We start from the raw sequence: 6,805 nt of genomic DNA, 5'->3' as shown, positions 1-6,805 counted from the left end.
CTAACCTGCAATCTTCTTCCTGACCTCTCCGCCCCCACCCCCACTCCGGCCTATCACCCTCACCTTGACCTCCTTCCACCTATCACATTTTCAATGCCCCTCCCCCAAGTCCCTCCTCCCTAACTTTTATCTTAGCCTGCTGGACACACTTTCCTCATTCCTGAAGAAGTGCTCATGCCCAAAACATCGATTCTCCTGCTCCTTGAATGCTGCCTGACTTGCTACGCTTTTCCAGCAACACATTTTCAGCAGCACACATTGAGGCAGCCTGCCGTTGCCTCGAGGCACTCGATGCTTTTAATTAAGTATTGAGCTTAGCTCCTGGCAAATTTAAAAGTAACACTGCAAGAATAACAGTGTTGAGGAGTAGGGTCAAGAGTCAAAATTCATGCAGATATTGCTTTGAAAATCTACGGTTACAATATGGTAGTGTAGGTAATATAAGTATGACATAAGTACGCGAGTGAGAAGTTTTTGGTCCTGAAGCACAGGAATTAGGAACGGTGTGGTTGGAGATTAGAAATACCAAGGATCAGAAAATACATGTTTGAGGATCATAAAGGCTGCCTACATTAGTTCTGCCACTGGGCAAAGAACTAAGCAAAATGTAGTTGGAGATTATAACAAAAGCACTTGAATGAATTTGTGGCTTTAGACAGTCATGTGGACTAAACAAATCAAACTGGAAAAAGATTGTTGAGAAGTTGACTCCACAGCATACTTTCACGGCAGTTTCCAGAACAATATGAACTAAAAGAAATTGGAGATTAAACTGTCTCAGATTATTGCACAATGAGACAATTATAATTCAATTTTATATTAAAAGATACTGCAGGAATGATGAAACTGCAAAAAAAATTAGTCAAATATTTGCGTGACTTCATACCTGGAAGACTCAAATCACGTACGAGAATATAGGTAAAAAAGGGGGCTTATAAGAATGCGGCAATTAGGGCAATTGATATTAGCAGAAAGAAAACTGAAGCAACTTAAAAGAGACCTTCATCAGTGTAGAAGTTGGGAAGTGAAGTTGCAGTTTTACAGGACGTTGGTGAGGTCACACTTGGAGTATTGTGTTCAATTTTGGTCACCTTGCTATGAAATGGATATTATTAAACTGGAAAAAGTGCAGAAGAAATTTACAAAGATGTTGCCAGGGTCTGAGCTATAGGGAGAGGTTGGTTAATCTTGGACTTCTTTCTTTCTTTACAACATAGTAGACTGGAGGGTGGTCTTATTGAAGTGTGTAAGATCATGAAAGGCATGGATAGGGTGAATGCACTCAGTCTTTTTACCCAGGGTTAGGGAATCAAGGAGTAGAGGGTATCAGTTTAAGGTTAGAGAGGAGAAAATAAAAGGGAACCTGAGTGCAACTTGTTTCCACAGACAGTGGTAGGCATATGTAATGAGCTGCCAGCGCAAGTTGTTGAAGCAGGTACATTAACAACATTTAAAAGCATTTGGAATAATACATGGATAGGAAAGGTTTAGAAAGATATGTGAGAAAGTGAGGACTGCAGATGCTGGAGAACAGAGTAGAGAGTGTGATGCTGGAAAAGCACAGCAGGTCAGGCAGCATCCAAGGAGCAGGAGAATTGGTGTTTCGGGCAAGAGCCTTTCATCGGGAATGAGGCTTGTGAACCATGAGGATGGTGCCGACTTGGAAGGTTGGAATTGGGGAATAAAATGGGGGGAGGGGAAATGAGGAAACTGGTGAAATCCAGATTAATCTCGTGTGGTTGTAGGGTCCCAAGGCGGAAGTTGAAGCGTTCTTCCTCCAGGCGTCAGGTGGTGGGGGTTTGGCGATGGAGGAGACCCAGGACCTGCATGTCCTTGGCGGAGAGGGAGGGGGAGTTGAAGTGTTCGGCTATGGAGTGGTGAGGTTGGTTCGTTCAGGTATCCTGGAGACGTTCTCTGAAGCGTTCTGCAAGTATACGTCCTGTCTCCCCAATGTAGAGGAGACCACATCGGGAGCAACAGATACAGTAAATGATATGTGTAGAAGTGCAGGTAAAACTTTGATGGATGTGAAAGGCTCCTTTGTGGCCTTGGACGGAGGTGAGGGGGGAGGTGTGGGTGCAGGTTTTGCAATTCCTGCGGTGGCAGGAGGGGAGGGTGGGTTGTTGGCAGGGGTGTGGTTGTGGACCAGACAAGAGAGCTGCAGAGGGAATGGTCGTCATGGAAAGTGGAAAGGGGAAGGGAGGAAATATATCTCTGGTGGTGGGGTTTGTTTGTATGTGGCGGAAATGGCAGAGGATGATGTGATGTATGCGGAGGTTGATGCGGTGGAAGGTGACGACCAGAGGGTCACTGACAAAATGTGGTTAATGATGTCCTTCAGCGCATCTCATCCACTTCCTGCACCCCCGCCATCAAACCCCACCCCTCCAACTGCAACAAGGACAGGAACCACTGGTTGCTCCCAATGCAGTGTCCTCCACATTGGGGAGACAGGACACCTACTTACAGGGTGCTTCAGAGAACATCTCCAGGACATCCGCACCAACCAACCCTATTGCCCCGTGACTGAACATTTCAACTCCCCCTCCCCCTCCACCAAGGACATGCAGGTCCTTGGCCTCCTCCATTGCCATAATCTCACCACCTGACACCTGGAGGAAGAATGCCTCATCTTCCACCTTGGGTCCCTCCAACCCCATGGCATCAATGTGAATTTCACTAGTTTCATCATTGCCTCTCTCCCCACCTTATCCCCCAGTTCCAACCTTCCAACTTGGCACCACCCTCATGAACTATCCTACCTGTTCATCTTCCTTCCCACCTATCTGCTCCACCCTCCTCTCCGAACCTAACATCATTATCCCCCACCTTCGTCTACTTATCGCACTCTCAGCTATCTTCCCACCCCACTCCAATTTATCTTTCCATTCCCTTGACTCACAAGTCTCATTCCTGATGAAGGGCTCTTGCCTGAAACGTCGATTCTCCTCCTGGGATGCTGCCTGACCTGCTGTGCTTTTCCAGCACCCCGCTCTCGACTTAGAAAAGATATGGGCAGAGGGCAGGGTAGTGGGGTTAACGTAGATGGACATTTTGGTCGACATGGACCAGTTTGGGTCAAAGGGCCTGTCCCGATGTTGCAGGTCTATGACTCTAAAAGCTGACCAGTGATGGTCAACATCCAAAAGTGAATGAACTGCATTGGTTACAATTTCCACTATGCTGAAATATGTCAGTCAGGTTACTCTTTAGACCACGATCTCAATGAAATTATTTTCAATAAGTTCATGGATAGCAAGGACATTGTTCACAAGTGAACAATCTGGAGGAAAATGTTTAGAGGAATGATAAAAGTTAATCCACTGGTCAAGTTCATTGTATCAGCAGAGTAGCGTTGGGATAGACCAGAGGGGATTAGCTCCCAGGAGGCACAATGGGTGGGAAATTTGACAAGAGAGTGGATTGGGAAAATTGGAATTGTTTTTCCGAATGGACCAGAGCCAAGTAACTTGAGTAACTCTTCAGAGGAAGCTGGACCCATCTAAAAGGGAGTCAAAGCTTGTAAGGCAGCAAGAAAGCCCATACGTTCTGCTGAATGTTATGTTATTGTTTTTTTTTAATACCACTACAGAGAAGTATTGTTCCTTATTAATTCTATTAAAATCCTTTCAGATTTAGAACACTCCTCCTTAGCCTTCTCTGCTCTCAGAAGAGCAGTTCATTTTTTTCTCCATAAGACATGAAGTCTTCATTCTTGATACCACTCCTAGTAAAATCTCCTTTGCACCATCACTAATGCTATGACATGCTCCCAAAATGTCATGTCCAGGATTGACAGAAATAATCCAGATGAAGATTAACCAGTATTTTATATAGGTCGAGCACAAAATCCTTTCTTTTGTACTCCATGACTCTGGTAGTAAACCCCAGGATTTTTTGTGTCTTTCTAATCTTCTCCATTTGATTTTATCAAACTAGTCTGTATAATTTTAGGAATTCAGCCGGTTTGAGGGCCTTATAGTCAACTCCCACTCTTTATTTTCATTCTTATGCTAATTAATAGCCAACATATCAGCAACCTACCCACTACAAGCTAGCAATAACTTACAGAGGAACCTCGATTATCCGAAGGACACAGGCACGGAGTACTTTGTTCGGTTAATTGAATACTGGATAATTGCTGCCGGATAACATAGCTGGAAATGTGTTGCTGGAAAAGCGCAGCAGGTCAGGCAGCATCCAGGGAACAGGAGAATCGACGTTTCGGGCATAAGCCCTTCTTCAGGGGCTTATGCCCGAAACGTCGATTCTCCTGTGCCCTGGATGCTGCCTGACCTGCTGCGCTTTTCCAGCAACACATTTCCAGCTCTGATCTCCAGCATCTGCAGACCTCACTTTCTCCTGCCGGATAACATAGTCAGCCAAGCACAGGGGCCTTGCGATCTTGGTCGGATCACCCAAAATTCGCTTAATCAAATGCTGAATAATCAAGGTTCCTCTGTATATTTATTGCACCATCTTAATTATGGCTTCAGACAAGGAGAGACTGAGTATGAGGCAAGTACCTACCTTCATCATGGTGGTGAATGGCAACCTCCTGATTAATTTGTAATTGTCTTCCTTACAGGTGTATTAAAACCAAAGATCCATTCATCAGGAGGGGCAAAGAATCAAATGCATGATGTTTGTGACTCAGAATTCAATCTGCATCATGAAGAATAATAAACAATTAGGAAGACACCCTGCATTCTTTCAACTTTACTGCAGAGAATAAACTGGTCCATATATCAGATCAGAACTCATAACATAACCCGAGCATTGAGGCATTAATTGATAACAGTGGCTGCCACTAGCACAAATTTCTGATCTTTTGCTATAACATGAGGTGAACTACTTTATGTCAATTACTAGCATTTCCATCCAAAATCACAAACAGTAGATTACAGTCGCAGATTACATACTGAAATCCTGACACCCAGAACTTAAAACCTAATGAAAGAAGGAAAGTACAAAGCAGAATATAATTATTCCAAGACTTTCATTGTAGCTATTTTTACATGAGCCTTTGGGATTCTGATTTATTTTTTCCCCTTCTAACTGCCACCAGTAATCACTCATGGAGCCAATTAAATATTTACATACAAAGCCAATTATGGGCAATGCATACCATCAGAAGAGTGGGGGAGGTGGGGAATGAGGGAAGGGACTAAATCAAAATGGAGTTGGAAGAGGGAATAAAGCACTGTATCCCCCACTGTGTCCATGCCTCTCGAAAGGCATCAAGAGCACAGGGTCTGCTTTATATTTATTTCTTCTTTTATTTCACCAAGGACTCCAGGGCATGAACATATGGATTTAGCTTTTATTTTTCTTTTTTTTAAATCTCCCTTATTTTACTCCAAAGTGCTATTAGGTATAACTGAGTGTTTTTCCCATCACGAAAATTCACCTTCATTACTCATCCTTTAAGAGGAGATTCCTTCATGCGGTGACAGGGAGCAACTATAAGTGCACTGACACAGTGCTTCATAAAGTCTTAAAGGGCTAAGACAGTTTACTTTGCAGTTGTGCAGCAATAGCTGTCTCAGCTAGGCCAGGCAATGACAGATAACAAAGCAGAGTCCTTACTTAATTGGCAACCAAGTGGCAATAGCAATAAACAGATTATCTCATAGCCCCTTCATCAAGATGTTCAGTTTACCTTCTTTTCCACTCAGTTCACTTGCAACAACATCTTGATATCAAAGAGCACAAAATACGAACACTTCAGATTTTAAAATGTGCACACTGTTGCTTCCTTCTTCCTTGCTCCTTCAAAAGGTAATGTTTCTGGAGTCATTGTCTTATTCTCCACCAACTTCTCAAAAGCCCTCTCCTGTAGGACAGGCATATAGAGTATTCCCTTCTTCTCTTTCTCTCTTTTGAGCACTAGCTAATAGTAGCATCAGGAACCACAAAGTTTGGCCTAGCCTTCAGGATTGGATGAGTTAGACTATAGGATCATAGGAACAGGAGTAGTTTGTTTGACTCCTTAAGCCTGCTATGCTATTCAATAGGAACATGGCTGATCTGATATTCCTCACTCACTCTTTCATTTGTTTTACCTCAGCCTTAAAAGTATACACAAGGAACAGCAGTCAGTGGTGCTCCATCTAACTCAAAAAGACCTATTGTTGGAAAATAATGGTCCTAGATCCTAGAAAAAAAAAACTCTTCCACACACCAGCAGCAGTTTTCAATGAAATCTCCAGACAGTTGTTTCACAGAGATTCAGTAAGCAAATCTGTACCAGCTTACTCAATGACCTAAGTTATTATCTAATGAATGACCTCCATTTGGAGATGCTTACTTCATACAATTAACATCAACATTCTCAGATTCTTCTCCCACTGATCCCAGATCAAAGACCAACCCCAATCTTCATTTATTTTTGTTTTTCAGTGCTTCTAGACCCAGGAACATTTTTCAAAATAATGCTAGATCGTTGAAAATAATTCCAGATTTTTTGATTTGATTTAATTTATTATTGTCTCATGTAACTAGGTACAGTGAAGAGTTTTGTTTTGCATGCAGTACAGGCAGATCATACCATACAAATTACATATGGGCAATAGGACAATAGACAATAGGTGCAGGAGTAGGCCATTCTGCCCTACGAGCCTGCACCACCATTCAATATGATCATGACTGATCATCCTTAATCAGTATCCTGTTCCTGCCTTATCTCCATAACCCTTGATTCCACTATCCTCGAGAGCTCTATCCAACTCTTTCTTAAATGAATCCAGAGACTGGGCCTCCACTGCCCTCTGGGGCAGAGCATTCCACACAGCCACCACTCTCT

The 6,805-nt window shown here is 43.1% G+C and overlaps 1 protein-coding gene across 5 annotated transcripts in view; it reads right to left on the bottom strand.

The window, feature by feature from the left end:
• Positions 1–6,805, bottom strand: part of b3galt1b (UDP-Gal:betaGlcNAc beta 1,3-galactosyltransferase, polypeptide 1b) — a 160,704-nt gene that overhangs the window by 26,488 nt on the left and 127,411 nt on the right. For all 5 annotated transcript variants that reach the window (XR_006312155.1, XM_043693922.1, XM_043693920.1 and 2 more), the window contains one exon: positions 4,531–4,665. The gene's annotated coding sequence lies outside the window, so the exon portion shown is untranslated. The remainder of the gene's footprint in view (positions 1–4,530; positions 4,666–6,805) is intronic.

The sequence above is a fragment of the Chiloscyllium plagiosum genome, chromosome 7 (genome assembly GCF_004010195.1).
Source record: "Chiloscyllium plagiosum isolate BGI_BamShark_2017 chromosome 7, ASM401019v2, whole genome shotgun sequence".
NCBI lineage: Eukaryota > Metazoa > Chordata > Chondrichthyes > Orectolobiformes > Hemiscylliidae > Chiloscyllium > Chiloscyllium plagiosum.
Note: the sequence above shows the minus strand (reverse complement) of the source record. Positions and strands in the feature narration are given on the sequence as shown.